The sequence below is a fragment of the Fundulus heteroclitus genome, chromosome 13 (assembly GCF_011125445.2).
Source record: "Fundulus heteroclitus isolate FHET01 chromosome 13, MU-UCD_Fhet_4.1, whole genome shotgun sequence".
Taxonomy (NCBI): domain Eukaryota; kingdom Metazoa; phylum Chordata; class Actinopteri; order Cyprinodontiformes; family Fundulidae; genus Fundulus; species Fundulus heteroclitus.
The window spans coordinates 2538206-2561018 of record NC_046373.1 but is presented as its reverse complement, the minus strand read 5'-3'; the positions used below and the strand labels follow the sequence as shown (position 1 = coordinate 2561018).

The following is a 22813-nucleotide window of genomic DNA, read 5'->3' as shown; positions in this document are numbered from 1 at the left end:
AACTGAACTGAATTGAATTACCTATACTGACCAGAAGGTTCACTTAGATTTAGGCTGCTGGAAGATGTAATTAACACTCTTTCCCTCTGCTACATTTTCATACTACTCTGCAATTTTACATTCTTTGCTGTTATTTCAGCTATTAAGTCTATGTTCTCTTGTTTTTCTCTTCATAATAGCTACACCTGGTCCTGGTGTTCTGTTTAATTGTGACAATTTTCTAGAGGGGTCACCTTCCTTTTCTCCTTCCATAGATGATCCACCCGGAACTGTCTTTTAGTGTTTAACCATGTCCCACTCCTAGACATAGCTATTGGCTGAGCTTTTACTTTCACTAACTGTATGTGCTCTTCTTCATCCTCTAGACTTGAAAACTGGCTTAGAGCATATCTGCCTAGCTGTGATTCTCTTTTAAATGAAGCCACTTCAGGAGCTAGTAGTGTACCCTTTCTCATACACAGTACTCCTGGTTCAGTGCTTCTGTGTTATTTTGTGTCTCTGCTCTCTCTTATCAGTCCCCCACCCTGTCGTGGCAGATGGCCATTCACAGCGAGCCTGGTTCTGCTGGAGGTTTATTCCTGCTAAATGAAAGTTTTCTGTGCACATAGCTAACAATGATGCTGCTAAAACATCTTCTATTCGTGACTCAGCTCTCATGGGCTTGTTTTTTTGTTGATATGGTGAAATGGCTTTGTCATCCAGGGGTGGAGAGTTTACAGATTTAAAAAGATGAGGCTCACACTTGTGTCCTGATGTTTTGAATGTCGCTCCGAGTCTCCGTATGTTAAAAGAAAAAAAAGCTGTCTTAACCCCAGGGGGGAAAAACACTTGGCACTGAAACAGTTTGAGAGTTAAAAAATAGAAACAACGAGTAGATATAATCCTTCCTTTCCTCAAACCTTTATGCCAATTTTCTGAAAGCTTCTGTCATGAGACTCACTGGATTCCAACATGAAATTCAATGAAAATACCTTCTTTCTAGAAGGAAGTTTTAAGGTGTTTAAAAGCAGTCAGAACTCCAAAGACTGCAAGTCCTCTAAGCTGGTATGTCACTCAAGAGCAGTCTATGTGCCATAAATGTCCCCCAGTGTAAAGTTCCATTGAGAAAAGCAGACATGAAGGGTAAGGTGGTGCCCCGACTAAATGGGAGTGGCTGGCAGTCTGCCAGTTACAAAGAGAGGGCAACGGCAAGTAAGAGGGGAAGAGCGTGTCGTCTAAATGATGTGTTCACCTTTTAACCAATCGGGAAGCAGGACTCTGTTCACTCATCCATCATTCCCTTCATAAAAAGCTCTTTCAACCTCTATAGGGGAAAGGGAACTTTAAAAATGGAAACTTGTCACAGCAGCTGAAGCACTCTCTTCAGGCTAATTAGAGTAAAGCTCTGCTGATACATAAAACATTTTTTAAATGAAATAAAATAGATAGGATTACTGCACTAAAAGCTAACCACATTTAAAGTGCCTTGCAAAAGTATTCACACCGTTTTTTTTTTTTTTTTTTTTTTTTTGCTGTTATACTGTAGTCGCTGTCTCAAGAGAGCAACTCCAAAGCAATCCTCTCTGTTCCAAATGTTGGTCTGCTTGGGAGAACCGAAGGCCCATTTATTTTGAGATATTCCCACCAGGCTGTCAGAGATGTCCTGATGCTTTTGAAACAGCAATGCTGCTTAATTAGAGGATTGATGATAGGAAATATCACAGTTCCTTACAATGCTTTTGTCCAATTTCTGTCTATAGATTGTCCGATGTTTATTTCCAAATCCCTTTTAAGAAACAGTGTGTTCCAATCTGTGTCAGGTAATATTCACAAAAAGTTTGGAAGATTTAATCCTCCTACACTTTTAGCCTTCTGCAGAGTTTTTCAAGCGTATGCATAGATGTATAGATGTCCATAAAATTTTTGATTTAAAAGAATCTAACCTTTCAAACCAAGTCTGGGGTGGAATAACTAGGATTATAGAGAAAATACGATCACCCCTTTAATTGGAGACACTCTTCCCCTATTAATCTGAGCAATGGGACATACTTTAAACATGTAAGCTTATTCAACTTTTTACAAATATTAATGCCCAACTACCTGATGTTTCCAGTCCGTAAAGGAATGTTTGGAGAGAAATAAAACTGAATATCAGAGGAGATATGAGGGGCCTTTGATTTCTTTTTTCTAATAGTAGTCTGAAATTCATTCCTCTAGTGTTCTAGTAAATTCTAGTCTTTGCGCTCTTATTTCGCTCAACAGATTTTCTTCATTGGGTAAACAGTAGGTGTTTCTAAATCTTTTATTTTCTATTCAAGTTCTAATTCATTCGCTTTCTCTTTATTTGCCAAATAAGAAATTATTTTGCCACGCATAACAACATTTTCTGCCTCCCAGAGGACACAAGAAGAGATATTAGGCTGATCTTTTATTTTAAAAAAAAAGTTCACACTCGCTCAAGGTACCTGGCGAAATCTTTAAGTAATAATGTGTTAACTTTAAAGAAATAGGATGAATTTGTGCCTCGACTACCTCCTTGATAACAGTTGCTGATTAGACAGAAGTGTATATAGGGGTAAAAAAGGTGGACGGGTGAGAAAAAAAGGCAACTCCTTATCTGATGGGTGACATAAATGCTAGGCATCACACAGACCAAGGTCTTTCATATCCAGCTTTACTGTGTTAATTTACTGCAAGTTACGAAGTGCAGGTAACCTACTGAACATTTCTAACTCAGAAAAGGAAAACATATTCTTAGATGCTGAGAAAGAGGCCAGAAGGACAATAAAACTGATGAGGATAGAAAGTTATAGAGATGAGGCCAGTGGGGGACAATAAGAAGGCTGGCACCATTTCTGTTCACCCTCTACACTGCAGATTTCTCCATCTGCTCACCAGGTTGCCACCTACAGAAGTTCCCTGATCACTCTGCAATAGTCTGTCTCATCACAGAGGAGGACGAATCGTAGTATAGTGGATCCAGAGCTTTTTAGACTGTGGTGGCATCAGCCATCTTCTAAGGTGTGGTCTGTTGGAGTAGCAGCTTATCTGTAGCTGAGAGGAAGTGGCTGGAGGTTAGGAGGGCCAGCTCTGTGCTGGGATGCCCCCTGGACCCGGTGCAGGTGTTGGCAGACAGAAGGAGTGTAAGAAAAATCACATCACTGAGGGACATGTCTCCCTCCCCATGCATGGAGCTGCTGAAAGAGCTGGGGAGCTCTTTTAGCGACAGACTGCTGCATCCTAGATGCTCAAAGGAGCGTTACCGCAGGTCGTTCCTCCCAGCTGCTGTCAGACTTTATAATCTCTGCTGCTTGCACAGGTTCTGATCCAATCATTAACCGTTTACGCTGTACCCAGATGCTAAGATAACTTGCACACACCTTAGCTACTTTGGGATGCCGCCGCACTATCATGCATTTTGCATATCGTATTGTCGTGTGTTATGTAAATAGGCTGGATTCCTTTCCACTGTTAAATAATTATTTTTCCATTGTGCAATATTTGTTTACTCTGGTATCTACTTTTTATCTTCTACTCTTAGTGTTGCTTTAGAGCTAATTTTAGATGAGAAGGCTTTGTTCTTTTTCCTCTTTCATTGCTAATAATTATGTGTAACTGTGTTTGCTACTGTCACACCCGAATTTCCCCACTGCAGGACAATAAAGGAATCCTTATTCTTAAAATATATAAAGAGGGAGAAGGCAAGAGGAACAGTCTGTTTGTGGCTTATTCGACTTAATGCACAAGCAGAAGGTCTTGCCTATAAGAGCTAAAGCTAACACAGAGTCTTAATAAAAACCACCAACAGTGTTGTCAAACTAGAACAGCCTTTTTTCAAAGGTATGCCATTTAATAAAGCCTTTCATATCCTTTATTGGCTTGAAATGTCATTAAAAAACACCACACTCTGGGGATGTGTGATGTCAGTTTAAAATAAACAAAGCAAAAGAAACTGATTGTTTTAACATTGTTTTATAATGTAGTGCACAACACAAACTGGCGAATGTGAATGGAGCTCATAGTAAAGTCCAGTTTAAGCCAGAGGCTTTAGTGTGAATGTGCAGCGAGTTGAGTTGGGAACAATGGGAACATGCTGTCCTTTTCTCCTCTGTGCCCACCCTTTATGCTTGCTCTCCTCACCTCCTTGTTTCTCCATCTCCCTTCTCTCCTGCATTTCCCATTCAATCTCTTTCTGGCTCTTCTCAATGTGTCTATTCAACCCCCCCCCCCTCCAAAAAAAAAATAAAAAATCACCCCACCCATTCTCTCTCTTCTTCAGGCACATTCTCTCTATGAGTATGAGGAGATATAGAGGAAGCCATTTACCTCCGGTCAACTGATTATATATATATATATATATATATATATATATATATATATATTATATATATATCTATATATATATATATATATTATATATATTATATATAGATATATACTATAGATATATTCTATATATATATATATATAGATATAGAATAGATAATATAATATATAGATATAGATAGATATATATTATCTATATATATATTATAATATCTATATATATATCTATATATCTATATATATATATATAGATATATATAGATATAGATATATTGCTCCTAATTCTTAGACCTAACCTTAGGTTTGTACATTTACACTTGGGAGTTGGACAGTTGTTTCTGTTGTGCAGGCAAATCGTAAACAGGTGCAGCTTTATCGGTATAACACTTTTCAGGAGTATGCTGGAAACCAAGTGGGAGGACCTGTGCTTCAAATCCACTGAGAAAATGTCAGTATTAATGGCACAACAACACCTATAGTGGCTAGTTTGACATATACGGAAATATTCTGTTTGATATCATGATTTAAAAGACACCCTGAAAGTCAAAGGTTATTTTATTTAACAAAAAAAAAAAAGAAAAAATAATTGGAAAAATAGCCCTGTAGTTCTCAGTTTTAAATATACGATCATGAGAATAAAAACACAAATACTACTGGTTTGCATGGTTTAAAGTGTTTAGATGCATAACACTTGATTAAATTTAAATTTTTCCTTAACCATCCATAACAATAATGATAATAATCTATCTCCAGCATTAAAGGAAATAGCTACAAGTTTAACTTTTTTTGGAGGTGTAGATTCAGTCAACTCCGTTTCATTTTTAACCAAACAGACACGGAAGTAGAGATATTTTAATTTAGTTAAAAAGTGAAACAAATTATTGTTCAGTTAGTGTTAAAACTGGGAAAAAAACACTTAACTGTTCTCTAGTTATTGTTTCAATATACAGAGACTGCCTAATATGAGGAGAATCATGTCTGTTTAAACTTCATTCACAACATGTATTGCACCTTCTAAACAAGTAAATGCTGCTCTGTTAACACGAACTGCAGCAGGAATTTCTGGTGGCTGTGAAAGAAGCCGAAACGGCTCCGCAGAAGGCTGGGGTTTAGACTGAGCTCTGAATGGACAGTCCTGTGAACGGATCATTCGCAGCGCATGTGTCGTGTGTGCAGTCACGGAAATGCGTGAGAGTTGAGAGCCCTGTTTATATACTATATATCTATTTTTCACTAAAATTAGTACTTTTACTCTGCAGCACTCTAGACATTCTGTGGCTGTATTAGTTTTAAAAAAAATAGTGGTTTTGGTAAAAAAGTTGTAGCTATAACCTTTTAAATGGGTGAAATGGGAGTGGCCTACACCATGGGTAGGTCACCAGTCCACATGGGACCGCACAGACACTCAGGAAGAGCAAACAACACCCTGGTCTGCCAATCAACAGTTGTTCTCCCATGCAACATAAAATAAGGGCGTCATCCACAACAGCCCAATAATTTCCTGAGCCCTTAGCATGTCTGAGTGTATCTCTCTGCTCCTGGTACCGTTCCACTGGGGAGCTTTTTCAGTGACCTATGACATGGTCTGCAGTCCACTGTAGTAAAGCAAACACAGCATGTAGTGGTCCCTGTTTTTATTCTCTGTGTCAGCCAAGCAGTTTTCTTGAGCTTTTATGAGGCCAACCAATAGTTCAGTGATTTTGATGAAGAAATATCATATTAGTTTGAAGACCTATGGAACAGAGAGCCCACATCAACCCCCTGAAGCCAGATTTGGGAAGGGGGCTTGCTGGTGAGTGCTTGGGGGCAAAGCCCTTTCTCTTGTGGCTTAGCTGGGCCCACCCCACAATGGCACCACAAATTAAAAAACAGAGCAACGGCCTGGGCATCTAGGTGATTGGCCTTTAATTCCAGCTTTTGAGATATTCAATCCAATTAAATTTATATTTTAACTTTTACCCGTACTCTTCTTCTTTCGCTTACTTGGAAACGGGTTGCTGGGGCAGCAGACTTAGCCCAGACTTCCTTCTCCCCAGACACCTCCTCCAACACCTCTGGGAAAGCCTGAGAAGTTCCAAGGGCAGCTGAGAGACATAGTCTCTTCAGCGTGTCCTGGGTCTCTTTCCGGCAGTTCATACCTGGAACACCTCCTGAGGGAGGCGTCCTGAGGGCATTCAGAACAAATGCCCAAGCCTCCTCACCTCACTCCTCTTGATGTAGAGGAGCACCAGCTTTAATCTGAGCCCTTCTCGGATGGTCGAGGTCTGTTTCTAAGGGAGTGCCTGGCCACCCTCCAGAAGAAGCTCATTTTAGCCAAGTCGAGTTTTATTTGTACAGCACATTTCAGCTAACCTGACCCTAGCAAGATGACTTTTGCTCCGCCTAGCTCCACTCATCCATCTGGGACCGATCCATAGGAATGGCGTTTCAGAAGGCTGGGCTTTATCAAAAATCCTTGCATATGATTGGATAAGCCACTTGTCTGTCATCTTTATCGACGTGCTATTTCAATCACTCACACCGAAGCCAACTGTGACGCTGATGAGAGTGACGCAGGAAAAAACAAAACTTTTTTTTTTAAATGTGTTTGCAGCTCTAGTGGCACGCGTTTTATTGACAGTGAGCTGACAGGAAGAGGGGGAAAGACAGGCGGCAAAGCACCGCGGGTCGGAGTCGATCCCGGGCCGACCGTGTTGAGGACTAAAGGCCTCCTAACATGGTTCGCGCTAACCGCTAACCACTCCGCCACGGGTGCGCCCCGGAAAACAAAACTTGCCAAATCCGGTCGGGAGAAGGGCGAAAACATCGTTTCCACCAACAAAATCCTTCAGAGCCGTTCTCTGATGTTCTTTTAATGAAACAATATTAGCTAGATTGGACAACATGGAAGAAATAGCAGCATCAATGTTGTCTCAATGTTGTCCGCCATTGTTGTCTCAATCAAAACAGTCTCACGGTCGCTTCTCCACTACTTCACATCCATGAAACTCCAGTCCTGCGTCCTGATTGGCTGGACAATAAAATTGGTTGGAGAAATCACTCTCTATGGGAGAGGTCCCAGATGGATGTGAGCGGAGCTAGGCGGAGCGAAATTCAGCTGGCTAGGGTCAGGTTAGGTTCAAAGTGCTTTACATCATCAAAACATAAAAACATCATAAACACACTGAAACAGTCACTGGTTGTGAGAACAGTAACAAACATTAAATTGTATCAAATGAAAACATCAAATAAGTTAGTCAATGGTCTTGTTATTATGGGCCGAAAGCAACTCTAAACACTTGTATCAGAGATGTTGTTGTTTTGGTCCTGACCCATAAATTTAGAACCACAGGTGAGGGCAGGAACACAGACTGATTGGGAAATTGAGAGGTTTCGGCTCAGTTCTTGAAACAATGGATCTGTACTGATCCATTGTGAATTCCAACCGCTGCCTGAAACTCAGTTATAAACTCAGTTTTGAGGCAACAATTACGTTTCTATGATGTACCTGCTCTTTTTTTTTTTAAGTTGTCTCAGTTTTACATTAAAGCTGTTGCTGTGTTTCGTAAGTGCACACCGATAACTCTTATCATCATAACAAACTGGGACTCACGCAGAATTTTGGGTGCACATGTAGGCCTGTGTCAAGAGAAGAGAAATTGCACAACAAAATAGTGCTGGAATCATCACTGCTGTGTCCTACTTTTTTTGAGTTTAGGTAGAACACTGCATCTGTTGCTATAAATACGCCCTTAAGTCTTTACACCACCTTGCAGGTGACACAGTGTTAGAGGCATAAAGACATGCACCAAATTACGTCTATGAATAAAACTGTTATGCTAGACTGCATTTACTGGATAGTATTACATTTACTGTACACCATTGGACTCCTTCTAAACTAATGTTTATACCACAATGGATCGGTACCTCTCTCTAAAAAAATATTAATAATAGTAACCATATTCATAATAATAACTAACCTTTTAATCTTTTCCGCAACACTTGAACTCTTATGAAGCACTTACAAAAAATGATTAAGCTGCCCTTCTTAGCCAAAAGATGAAGCTGATTTTGGACATAAGAAATATGCATTGACGAAAAACCACTGAAGCTTACAGTCATTCTGATTGTACTCTACTAATTAGTCAGAGTATTGGGAGTCATAATTCAGTCCCTCAGTGACTAGCAGCGGTTCCCACACCACGACCTCTCTTAAATGACTAATCATGATGCTTTTTCCAGTTATACATCACTGAAAGTGACGGTGTTGGAAGTAATAATAATGAAGATGTGTTACTGCAGGTTTATTATAATGTAAAATGATTGAAGGGAGGTTTTATAATCACTGCAAGGCAAGTTTATTTGTATATTTCAGTAAAAAATGCAATTCAAAGTGCTTTACATGAACAGAACATGAAAAAAACCTACAACGGGAAGTACATTGCAGTGGAATTGTTGCAGCAGGTCAAGATAAGTTGGACTACAAAATCAATCTAATGAAGTTTCAATGAACTACAACAGTTTGAACATTAACATTTAAAATGGAAAATGGTAAATGGCTTGCACTTGTATAGCTCTTTATCTACTGTAAAAAACCCAAAGCGCTTTACACTACAGTCAGTCATTCACCCATTCATACACAAATTCTCACCCTGATGGTGGTGAGCTATGTTAGTAGCCACAGCTTTCCTAGGGCAGACTGACAGAAGCAAGGCTGCCATACATCTGCCAGCGGGCAATTTAGGTGAAGTGCCTTGACCAAGGACACAACGACCGAGGCGGTCGGAGCGGGGGATCGCACTGCCAACCCCCAAACTCCTAACTCCTGTGCCACTGTTGCCCCTATTTTGTTTTTAAAGGCAACTATAAACACATAGGTTTTTAAACTTGATTTAAAGGAACTCAGGGTTGCAGCACTTTTACGGTCTTCCGTGAGTTTATTCCAGATAAGTGGAGCATAAGAACCAAATGCTATAACCAGCGGGTTTCCGGTTTGAACCCTGGCTGCGACCGCATGAATTGTTGTGTCCTTGGGCAAGACACTTCACACGCATTGCATGCACGCACCAGGCCCTCTGACCATACATTCCACGGTCAGACGACCTGGTGGTGCGGATGTATGGCACCCTTGCTTCTGTCAGTCTGCCCCAGGGCAGCTGTGGCTACAAATGCAGCTCACCATTGTCAGGTGTGTGAATGAGTGAATAAGTACAGGTCATTTACTATTTACCATTCCCCATGTTTGGTTCTGGTTCTGGATATGCAGAGTAGACTTGAGCCAGAAGACCTGAGTGGTCTGGGGAGGTTAATACACTGAGCGCAAGTCTGTGATGTATTTAGGAGCTAAGCCATTCAGTGAGTTATAGACTAACAGAAGCGTCTTAAAGTCTATTCTCTGAGATACAGGGAGCCAGAGTAAGGACTTTAGAACTGGGGTGATGTGCTCTATTTTCTTAGTCTTGGTGAGGACACGGACAGCAGCGTTCTGGATGAGCTGCAGCTGTCTGATGGACTTGTGAAGACACCATTGCAGTAATTAATTTGACTAAAGATAAACTTATGGATAAGTTTTTCCAGATCCTGCTGAGACATTAGTCCTTTAATCCTGGAAATATCCTTCAGGTGATAAAAGGCCAACTTTATTATTGTCTTCAGATGCCTTTGAAGGTTCAGGTCTGAATAGAGGTTACTAGCTAAAACAGCTGAAGCTGTGTGCTAACTCTTGATCGCTAGGAAAACAAAAATGATAATAGCAGCATTTCTTTTCTGTCTTGGAGACAAAATATATATTTCTGCTCAGGAGCTATTGTCATTGTTTGGCAGAAGCATGTCAAACAGTTTTCTAAATGAGTACTCAATATTTGTGCTCCAAGGTGGTCAGGGATTGTCTTTTTTTTATTAGTTAACATAGCCACAACCATCTTTAGTGAGTCTAACTGCACTATGGTCTATGTTTTAATCAGTTTTTAAAAGATGACAAGGGTAACAAAAAAAACCCTATATTTACCAGTCTTATTTTTGTGGTATCCACTGTGAACATAACATTTATCCAGCTGGATGGATATCGCCCCTGGTGGGTATTAGGCAACCTGGGACATATGGGCTTGGTGTGCCTGACTGGCCTTTCCGTTGGCTGTCCCTCAGACCCTGGCAGGTTGCCACATTTTGTGCCTTCCTGAAGTGAGTGTTTTTGGTTTCATCCCAAAAGTGCTAAGATTCTGGTTTGACCTTTGAGGGTTTTCATTTTATTTATAATGTCGGGCTTTTTTTCAATTAAGGTTTTCTACATAGACACATTTGTTGGCACCTATACTAAAGATGTAAAAAAAAAATGGCTTAAAACAAATGCATCTTTTATTTCAGTACATAATCTCACCCCGGACATTTTTCAAAAGTCTGACCTTAAATTCAAGCAGTTAGGGAAAAGTCCCAACGTAAAAAAAATATGCCTTCAGCAGAATTACCAGTGGCAAAGTTGATTATACCCCCAACAGTTTTAAATTAATGGCTATCTCTAATCTATACTTTTTAAGTAAGATTCTAGGAACTTGTGTTTAGTAATCTGTGAAAACCTTTGTTTTTTCTGGGGTATGAACATGATATGCAGCAGGAACTGATTCTTAAGGGCCTAGATTTATATTGCCACAACCCACATTGAGAAGGAAAGCAAAATATCTCCAAAGCTTACTGTTAGAGAACTGGTACAAAACATTTCATGTTGTGATCACAAAGTCTTTCCCTAACAACCATTCAGCTGCTGTCTACATACCAATTTGTCGATTAACAGTGGCAAAAAAAAGACAGTGTCTGTCTTCCCAATACAAACATAAACATGTGGAGCTTACTAAAGACTACAGGGATTTCGAATGGAGCCATGTGCTTTTGTCTGATGAGACCAAGATCGAGCTTTTTACCAAGCACCATTCCAAGGTTGTTTTAGTGTGAAGGATGAAGATGTGAAAAGGCACGTTATGCTCTGTGCTAAGTATGATGGAGGATCTGTGATGCTGTCAGGCTGTTTCCCCTCCAAAGGCCTTGAAAACCTTGTTAGAGCATACAGCATCATGGACTTTTTGGAATACCAAGACAATTTAAATAGAAATCTGCTGGACTGTGCCCAGAAACCTTGTGGGTCATAAATCTTGAAGCAGGATATCCATCTGAATCAGTAGGCCAAATCAACTCAGAACCAAACCCAATAGAAAACCTGTGGGGTAAACTGAGGAGAAGAGAGCATAAGCAAGGACCTAGGACTTCTCTCTTTGTGTGCACCAACCTTAGGAAATGCTACTGGAGAAGACTGTCAACTTTGAACAAGGAAGAAATCAAAGAAAACTTGAGGACCATATTTGACAGCTTTCATTGCATTTCTCAAAACTGACCTAACTGATTATTAAAAGTTTTCCTTAACTGATTCAGACACCAGTGCAGATGTAAGAAATATTATTTTGCTTCTGAATTGAATTCTACATTTGATTGAATTTCCCTCCATTTAACAAATCTAGACCCTGCACAACATTCTGATAACCAGTTGTGTCAACACACCTTTTATTGGCTTAAAAATTAGTAAACCTCCAAAAAGGTTATATATATATACACACACACACATATATATACACACACACACACACACTAATAGTGACACCGTGTGGCATTGTCCAAATTTACACCAGTAAATCGCAATACGATAAAAAAACAACTCGGTTAATGATAACCTTCCTGTGTTATCTCTGTAGGTTCCGGTCCAGTAGGACCTAACCACATTATCAACCTAGCATGCATTGCACAGGTGAAAAAATGGCGACCTCCATGGGTGAAAAATATAATAAAGGATATACAATTTTTGGAGTAATTGAGTTTTTACAATCGCAAACAGCAATGTTTCTCAAGGCCCTTTACAAAGTCAAATTGAATCAAATCATACAGACAGATTGATCAATAAGTTCCTATCTATAGAAACCCTGCTTGAAAAGCAGCATCCACTTCTCCTGAAAGAGCATAGAGCCACAGTGGACAGTCATCTGCATTGTCGATTGCTTTGCAGCAATCTCTCATACTGAGCATGCATGAAGCGACAGTGGAGAGGAAAACTACCCTTTAACAGGAAGGAAAAACCTCCAGCAGAAGACAGAGCAGAGACACAAAAAGCAGAGAAGCACACATTGTTCTAGGAATAGAGTAATGGCAGATGGTTTGCCCCCCTGGATAGTTACACAGATAACAGAAGGCCAGACCAGGTGTACCTACTATGAGGAGAAAAAAGACAGAGATAACACAAAGTTAAAAGTTGAAATAACAACAAACAATGCAAATCGGAGAACAGTAGGAGAACTCAGCAGAGTGAGAAACATATATCTCTAGCATATGTCCTCCAGCAGCTTAAGCTTATAGCAGCATACCTACAGAGATAGCTCAGGGTAACTTAAGCCACTATAACTATAAGCTTTCTCAAAAACGAAAATGTTAAACCTAGTCTTGAAAGTAGACAGGGTGTCAGCCTCACGATCATGTGTGCCATTATACAGTGTGCCACTTAATTGTATTATTTTGCAGTTTAATATAAAGCTTGATAAGTATTTATCTTAATGTTCTGTTTCAGCTTTTGATTTCAAGCTTTCCTTCTCTGCTCTGTTCCGTCCTTGTCTCCGTCCCTAATTTCTTGTCTCCCTTCCTATAGTGCTGATTCTATGACTAGAATGCTTACTCCACACACCCAATCAAGAGCCATTAGCTGAGGCCAGCACACTCCTCTTCCCCGTCCTTTTTCTCCCCACTGCGCTCCTCCTTTCCACTTCCATTAACTAGCCAATCAATTAATACAGGTTGAGTTGGCGTGGGTATGAGCCAAAAAGAGAGAGAGCGAGAGAGAAAGAAAGAAAGGAAGAAAGAAGCAGAGCAATCCTCTAATTAGCTTGGATGCTACATCAGCTTGCTGTAGATCTCGGCCTGTCTGCAAAACCCCCGCCTCACACGTACAGCAACACCACCTGCATTGTTTCTTTCACGCTGTCATTGCATGTAAATATCCCAAACAATGAGAAATGATGCAACCTCACATAGATTTTTAATTTTGCTTGTGTCCACAGGCAAAGTATCACTACCATCATCCTTAAACGGGTGAGATGTGAACTGTGGTTTGGTTAAGGGTAGAGTTAGGTAAGAGCTGACAATTATTGTGGTGGAGAGAATACATAATGCAGAGAACCTGTCATTGTAAAAAAAAAAAAAAGAAAAAAAAAATCTTTATCAGCGTAGTTATAGCAGACAAACAGTGAGATATAGAATAACACAACAGGGTAAGACACGTTTACTTTGCAGGCACATGATCAAGATTAATTGGTGAGAGAGAGAGAAATACATAATTCATTTCAAGGGAAAAGGTTTACTGGTGCCATGAGACTCAAAGAAGGAACTCTTCCCAGCCACACCAAACTGGCACCTTGCAAGCTGTACTGCAATTTCTCTTGCCACACCTAAAAAAAATGACTTTTTAAAAGGCTTTGTAAAAACAAATCTTACATATTAGTCTTTGCTTTTGATCTTGTGTTGAGAATGAGTTTTCAAAACATCCTAAAAATTATTGAGAATTAAAATTGAGGATTTTGTTTGATCCAATGAGCTCCCAGAGAATACCAATAAGACTTTTCCCCACATAAAAAATATGACAACAGCAACTAAATTCCCTGTCTTAGACAAACATAAAGGAAACTAAATTGTCATTGGTCTTTAGAAAGCTTGCTCCACTCCGTACTTTCTTCTCTGAGATGTTTGAGGGTTTTTTCATCTGTACATTAGAACTCACCACACAGCATTTCAATGAGATTAAGGCCTGGACTTTGACTTGGACCAGGACTTCATCTTTGTTTAGGGTTATTGTCATGTCGCAGTGTCCAGTTCTGCCTCAGTTGTCTTTACAGAAGGCCTCACATGTTCCTTAAACACCCCCCAGAAATAATGTTCTTTGATAACAAGTTGGCCAGGTGCTGTTGTAGCAAAGCCTCCACTAACAATGTCACTTCCTGTTCTATGCTTTAAAGTTGGCGTGGCACTGTTTTTCTGGAATGCTGTATTTCTTTGATGTCAAAAAGTTCCTCTACTCTGGTGTTGAAATAGTTATATTTTAGACTCATCTGTGCTAAAATCTTTCTACCAGAAATCCTGGTCGTCATCTAAACTCTTTCTTGCAAATTTTAGTCCAGCCTTGATGGTTTTTAGATAGCATTGGTTTACTACATTAACCCTACCCATAAAAGTAAAATTTTTGCTGTGTCTTTCTAATTGCACTGGAATGCACTTTTATATCAACAGTAGTAAGAGTCCACTTTAGGTCCCGTTAAGACATCATTAGGTTTTTGGAGATTTCTTTTAGCATCTACTTTTGGAGCAAACTTACTTTGGTGAACAGACCTTAGGATGGTTGCAATTGTTTGAATTTCTGCGTCTTACAGACCACAGTGGGATAGCTGATTTCTGACGTTTTTGAGACCTTTTTATTTCTCTTGAACTGAAGAGGCGTTTCTGTTTTCTTTCTGAAGGCGTCAGACATCCCTTTCAAACTCACAATGGTGTTTACCATACTGTACCCACTTTATTTATCTTATTTATTTAGCACTTTACACAAAAATACTGTACACAGAGTAAACAAACAGCAGTCATATGACACCATACAACCAATTTTAAAACCAATAGGGCCTACATAAATAAAACAGTCTTATACAAAAATAATGCATAAATCATAGCATCAATAAAACAAACTAAAATAGCTGCTACAGCAAAAGCACGGTCTCCCCTGAGTCTGACCTTTGTATTTGGCCCACACAGAAGCAGCTGATCAGCTGGTTCTCATTTCAATGGTCAGGAGCCACTAAGCTAAATGTCTGTGGTTTAAAGAGGCCAAACCTCCTACAAATGTACCAATGTTCTTATCATGTGCACCTAATGTAACACACCTGTGTGTACTTTTCACCATTTTAAGTGAATCATAATTTATATATATTTTTAATATAGATTGTGCATTTGTAGTCACATTTTACAGATTGTTTTGTTATTTTTTTGTAGGTTTAGTTGGGTATATCAATATAATGTTGTACTTTTTGTTCAAATTGGAATTTAATATCTATTTAAACAAATATGTTGAATAAACCAGATATTACTTGAGCATCTTCATTTTTTACATGACGTGATTGGGTTGATCGGCCGTTTTGTCACGCAACACTTTTTAAAACTTACTAACAGTCAAAACGCTACTAAAACGTCAGATACTTTTATTAAGGTTAGGAATGAAAGTTTGTTCAAGATTATGGCTGCTGTTTATCCAGGTGGAGCGTTACCTCATCTACTATATAGTTGGCTAACCGGCGTCGCACTAGAAACAGACTGCCTGAAATTATGTATGTATGTATTTTGATGACAGGGTTCTATATGATGCAATTAAATGCCAAAAACTGAACGAATCATGTACAATAGAACTGAGGCAAAACATCACTGACAGGTATCAACAGGTATACTGAAAAGGCGTGAAGGGAAGACTGTAAGGCTTTAGCTTAAACAGGCCAGACTGTTCAGAGGCTCAGTGCAGAAGAAGTGGAGCAGTATGGTCCAGGGACAGAGCAGAAAGATATGAGCAGTGATGACAACAAGACCTCACTCAGCTCAGGGCAGGGCAGTGGGGAATCATGGAGGCTAAGGGGGTCATGGTGGACGCTGACACAAACTTGGAGTCTAGGTTTCATGCCCAGACGCATTAATCACAGAGGGCACAAAATCTGGGTAGGGGGGCGCCTGGCAGAATCCAGAAAAGAGGTAAAAGGGGAACTCACAACCAAGGGCCCAATAAAGCATTGAAAGCTGTGAATGGGATTCAATGCAAACCTGGGAAAGTGCAGAAATGTTGAATGAACAAAGAAAAATTTGTTTGGGGACCCTATTTTGCAGTGAGTTTTCAGTTGTTAGTCTCATGCCAAAGACCTGTTTTTTTTTTCCACAATTTGTTTCATTAATTCATTTAAATTTTATTTATATAGCGCCAATTCATGAAACATGTCATCTCAAGGCACTTTACAAAGTCAAATTCAATCATATTATACAGATTGGGTCAGATTATACAGATCGGTCAAAAATTTCCTATATAAGGGAACAACCTTAAACTTCAATGTAGGTTATTGGAGTTTATATGTGACAGAACAACATAATGTAGTGCATAGTTGTTAATTAGAAGAAAAGCAATAAATTCTTTTTTACAATAATAGAAATGCCCTTTTTCATTTTGACACCCTTGAATATATCTATGCAACTATCTACTTTCACAAGTCCTTAGAGGTTTGTGGGAGAACATTAGTCAGATGGACACCCAGCTAATGTGAGAAAATTAATCAGGCAAGAGGTAACTCTGGAGGAGATACAGAAATGAACAGCTTAGTTGGAAGAATGTCTTGATAGGACAACATTTAGTTGTGAGGTCCACAAATTTGCCCTTATGGCTGGTCTGAGAAAAAGAAGAAACAAGTCATGTTTACATTATGTTACAACTGATATAAGGGATAGTGGAAACTTAAGGAAAAGGTACTCTGGTCAAGTGAAACCAAAAGGAAACATTTTAGCCAACAGGGAAAATACTTGATGGCTAGAAACTAAAACTACAAATCACTCTGAACTCTGTGAAATCTAGAGGTAGCATCATGCTATGGGGGTGATTTTCTACAGTTCAACCTGTCAGATTTCATGAAAAAATGGATGAATGAAGCTAAATAAAGTGCAATCCTGGAAGAAAGCCTGTTAGAAGCTGCAAAAGTCTTGAGACTGGGGGTGTTTCATCTTCCAGATCGACAGCGACCCTAAACATACAGCGAGGGCCACACTGTAAAAGTTGATGCTGAAGCTTGTTCTTGTGTAAGAATGGCTAAGTCAAATTCCAGAATAAAATCTTTAGCAAGACTCAAAACGAATGTTCACAGATGCTTTCCATCTCATTTGAAGGGGCTGGTGCTATTTTACAAACCAAAATGGGCAAAGTCTGTCTCTGGATGTGCCAAGATATGCCCTAAAAGCAGTTGCTGTGAAAGGTGGTTCTACAAGTTATAGACTCAAACAATGAACTCGAACGTTGCAGATTTTTATTTGTAGGTCTATTTTTAGGACCATGTATCCCTTCCATTCAAATTTAGAACAATTAAAACCATTTAAGCTTGTCATTATGTGACAATGTGGAAAAAGGTCAATGGATATTGCTGCTTTTAGAAGGTGTTGCATTCCACGTAGTTACTTACATTTACATGATGTTGTTTTTCGACTAACTTGTTTATCTAGAGTGGCTTCCAAATGAAAAAGACCAGCCAAAGTGTCAAGTTCAGTTAAACAGGGGTGCAGAAACTGGACAGGACAGAAATAGCAGATGAGTCTTGACAGTGTTTTGGGGTGTGTGAAGAAATTGGACATTCAAGAGGTTTTATAAAGTAGAGATGTAAATCCCTGCTTAGCTATCATTTCTTTCCACAATTTTAGAACACTGACTGAAGTGAATGCTATGAAGAAACTAATCCATATTTAGAAGATATTTTTACGAGACCAAAATGTAGATACACTTTTTAAACACTTGACATTTAAAATACAACCAACAAAATCATTGTTTGGGATTTTCTTAAAATTGTTTTTACTAAAGATGTTTAGTGTAAATTTTGAGTTAGAAAATTAGCAGAATATGAAACTGGCCATAATCTTTTTGCAACTCATTGCTTTTTTTCTTCTCCCCCCTCATTTTCAACCTCTGCATTTTCAAGCTTTGTAGCTTTGGCCTGCTGAGTGAGATCAGAGAACAGACAGGGTGCAGGGAGGAGGACAAGAGGAGGAGGTGGAGGGAGGGGGCATTATTTCAAGGGGGAGGTGCCAGGGCTTCCTGCGGGGGTTGCCTGTGTAAACGCTCCCTGAATGACAATGCTGCACATCAGGGCCTCAGCAAGACTTCCTCAGCAGCGCATACACACCAACCCACGCACTCCTATAGAGAGAGGCTGGGAAAGCTGCGTGGCCATGCAGCAGTAGCAGCTGTAACAGTAACAGGGGCATCCCAGAGTGCAGGATAATGAGAGGAAAAGGGAAGGAGGAGAATACAAACTGCTGACAGCTGCCACCTTACTCTCTGTCTACCCCTCGTCATCAATAAGCTCGTCAATTGTCATCATGCTGTGTCGTATTTTCAATGATCATACAAATCACAGTCTGTCTTGTCTTCCAGCACCACCCTCATCTCACCATTTATCCACCACTACCACATACTTTCACTCTCTCCTCTGTTAACAGCAGGAGCTGGATTTTTATCATACTGGTATATGATGGAGCTGGTAATAGCTACGAGTCTGTGAATCAGATGATGATGGTGATAAATTCTTTATGATATTAAAAAGGGACAATCTAGAAATGGCAGCATTGTTTTGACATGTGAAAAAATGGTAGTTGTGCAATTGAGCATAATATTAATTGATTGCATAATTTTAATCATTTTACAACTATTTATACATTTTTATTCATTATGAATTTATTTTATTAACTGTAGTTTTTTGGGTTCATTAAATTGATTTTAAAATACTTTTTATGTATTTAAATTTAACAGCAGCACAATATCCCCCTATTTTAATCCTGTTTATTTTCCACTGTAAAACAAATAGGACTGTCATGTGCAGCTGCAGCAGTTGCATTTCCTTCTGTGTGTAATAATATACATTTTACTCCACTCCAATATGATGTTAATTAGGAAAAAACAACCTAATTTGCACAAACTCACAGGATGGTGTGCAATGGCCTGTTGGATTGGAGAGATCGAGGAAAAAACAGGGAAAGATTCAGAAAGGTAAACGTGTCCTGAAATAATCAGGGAATTCCTCTTTTGTAAAGTTTGGTGATATTCTGGATACAACACATTCATGTATAGTTTGGTCACGGATGATAGATCCCAGATACCCACCATATGGACCACGATTATAACTATGCTAACAACCCTTTGGAGTAGAAACAGAGCTTCAAACTATGGTTAATGAATAGCCAGAAGTAGCTGGTACAGGGGACAAACAGCAAGCAGAGCTTGAGAACAGTTTTCTAAAACGTAACAGATGGTGGGAGGTACAGTAACTAGTTCACCTGTGCACAATGCAGGTGATTGCTTCCAAAAGAAAAGCAGGAGGCATACGGTGCTTCATACTCAATTTATTTGTTCAGCACTTTGGACAGCAACAAAAAAGAAAAAAAAAAGGAAATCTGTCAGTAAGTGTTTCAGCACCAAGGACAGTGCCAAGCAGGTTGGTTCCTTTTTACAAACCTTCAGTTAATGGCTTTCTATTTTACATATGTTATTACATACATGTGTCTTTTTAACATAAAACGTCAGGATACCCACCTTTTAACGAACAAGTCTATCTCTATTTTGTCCTATTTAGTTTAGTCAAACAGCTTGTGGGATTGCTTCAAAGCAGCTTGGAAGCCTAAGCCAAACCTTCAGAAATAGCTTGGAGGAAGGAGAAAACGTTTCTTTTAATTTTTCTAAAAAAGGACAAAGCTTTAAACTCTGTGTTCTTTTCTCTTGGCCATGTCCATGAAAAGTTAGTTCTACTTACTTAGCTGGCAGGATTTTCCTACATTTATTGTCTGGGAAAACATTCAAAATGAAGTGGGCTAGAAATAATCCTGATCAGATGTCTTGAATTTGATTTAAATATATCTTTAACACAAAGAATTAATTTTTTTTTATTATTTTTTTTTTTTTTTGCACTGGGACATACGTTTGTTAGCTTTGGCAGTAGATGCAGAATTGCATAACAGCATACTGTCGAGGAAGGAAATGGTAGGACAAAGTGTTTATATGTGAATACTATTTAACCATAGCGAGTTGTTGTGCCTTGCAAAAGTATTAATTCCTGATTATGTTGCCCCATTTTATCAAATACCAAGACCAATAATTTAACAATTTCATGTATTTTTATTGGGATTTTATTAACCTGACTCTCGCTAGATGGCTTTCATTCCACAGAGCTCCACACATCCTCATTAGTTAAGTGAATCTACCTGAATGTAATTTAATATCAGCATAAATACGGCTGTTTTGAAAAGGTCTGAGTTTTTTTTTTTTTTTTTTGTAAAACATAGATGGAAAAACATAATGAAGTTGAGGGAACACAGCAGACATGTCAGGGATAAAGTTGGAGCGAAGTTTAAAACAGAGCTAGGTAACAAAACAATATTCCAAGTTTTGAACAGCTCATAAGTCTTCAATCCATTATCGTAAAATGGAAAGATTATGGCACAAATACAAACCTACAAAAACATCGGCAACCATCTAAAAGAACAAGCTCAGCAAAGAGAGCATTATTCAGAGAAACCAGAAAGGACCAAGTTTCTCTGGAGCTGCAGAAATCCTGGTCATGTGGAAGAATCCTTTAACCGGACAGGTGACAGTCATGATCTGTAATAATCCAACCTTTTAGTGACAAAAGGGAAACCATCATTGAAGAAAGCTGTAAAAAAAAAAATCCAGGTCAAAGTAATCCACAATGGTACACAACAAACATTAGGGAAGAAAGACCTCTGGTATGATGAGATATAAACCCCCTTTTTTTCTAAACAAAGGCTGTGATGTGATGACAAAACTAACCCTGCACATCACCCTGAACACACCATCACAACAGTGAAACAGCATCATGCAGACTGTGGAGGTGTTTTTCTTTAGTGACTGGGAGGCTGATCAGGGTTGATGGGAAGATGGATAAGGCTAACCACAGGGTAAACCTGTTATAGAAAGTAAACTTCAGATTGGGTTGAAGGTTCAACTTCCAAAGGAATCCTAAATCCAAATTAAACGTTGAGACAAGACCTGAAAATGTATGTTCACAGACTCCATTCAATCTGACTAAAGAGGTTTATGCTTGTCACATAACTGTCAGAAAAAACAATGTTTCTGGACAAAATAATATGTAATTTCAAATATAATTGACAAATGTTGCATTTTACATGTATTTTCTTAATAGATGTAAAGTTTAGCATGTTTTATCTTCTGGGCTCTCAGCGACTTATTTATTTTGTTTAGTTTTGATTGAAAGGTAAAGCCAGATGCTATACCTTGCCATTCAGGTGATGCCAAAGTAGCCCAACCGCGGTGCGCTTTGGGGAGTGGGGTGGGGAGCGAGGCTCCGGGGAGGTGCTCTGCGTCGTGCGCTGCATGCCTTGGCCACGGATATGCGCGTGGCGCTCGGTTCCCGTCAGACTGATCAGATGCTCAGAGCACGGCTCAACCCAGATTGAACGCATAAAAAAACCGCAGGAGCAGCTCCGCTCGTCGGGTTCCTTCGTTTACAGCCCCTCTTGGACTGACTACGCGTCGGTTCACTTTCCCCTTGGGGGTTGAAGGAGGGGAGGGGGCAATCCAAACGAGGGAAAGGATAGGGAGAGCGCGCAAAAGGGAGACGCTAAAGAGACGTTGGACCTGGCCGGCCGCCTCTTTCAGGTTTAAGGAACATCGGGGAGGGGGGAGGCGATGCTGCTGGGTGGGGATGGTGCGCGGTTTCTGCCCGGTGGTGGAGGACAAGATGCTAGCTGCTGTTCCAGCAAACCCGCACCGCCACCGCCGTGTTTTTCGACCAAGAATTGATGATGGTGATGATGCTGCTGCCTCCATCATCAGGATCCTGTTTGTCTGGGATTCTTGTTCTCCCAACACTGGATTATAGATGATCATCGTGGACATTATATTTTAATTTTTTGCTTTTATTTCATCAACTCGTTTTCATAGTTTTTTTTTTCTTTTACGCAGGGGAGCAGGGAAGACAAACTGGTAGACTGAGGATCGGGGTATTTTCACCTCCAAGTGCGCGCAATCACGCCCAAAAATCAGTGACCGACGCCTTGTAGAAGAGGAGGGCGAGGAAGAAGGAGAGGAGGAGGGGGGATGCCGCACCGTCCATTACCAAATATCAACAAATGTCACCAGGCTCGGATTTTGGGGAAGCCCCCTTCGGTTGACGTTTTGCGTGTACACAGAAAGCTGTGGCGGCAGTGAGAGGTGGCAGCAGCAGCCACATCAAACACTGCGGATATATGGAACAAGAAGAAATGAATTATTAAAGATTTCACTCTTATCTATTTCTATTTTTATCCGACTGAGGAAAAAAGAGGGGGGACCCGGGGAGGAGGAGTGGAGGTGGAGGGGGGAAGACAACTGCAGATCCTGACAAGATGCAGGAAAAAGACGCAGTCTCAAGCTGGCCTGCTCAGTGGAGATGGTTGCAATATTTATCTCAACGCACAGCTATGCATTCTGATCGTATTTGAGGTGATCAATATAATTGCCTGCGTAAATACGAGAAGCAGCTGACTTTTTTTTTTTTTTTTTTTTTTTACTTTTTTTTTTTCGGAGCGGCTTTTCGGGATCAAAAATAATTAACTAAGAATAGCATGGGAGAGTGAAGCGCTGATGCCCTGACAAAATATTAATTTTCGCCGTTTTTCCACAAGAGAACTAATTGTCCAGAAATTATATAAACACGTTGCT

At 39.7% G+C, this 22813-nt stretch overlaps 1 protein-coding gene across 1 annotated transcript in view; it reads left to right on the top strand.

Moving 5' to 3' along the window:
- The window catches only part of LOC118565414 (voltage-dependent P/Q-type calcium channel subunit alpha-1A-like), a 106502-nt gene that overhangs the window by 35522 nt on the left and 48167 nt on the right, over window positions 1–22813 (top strand). The window lies entirely within an intron of this gene.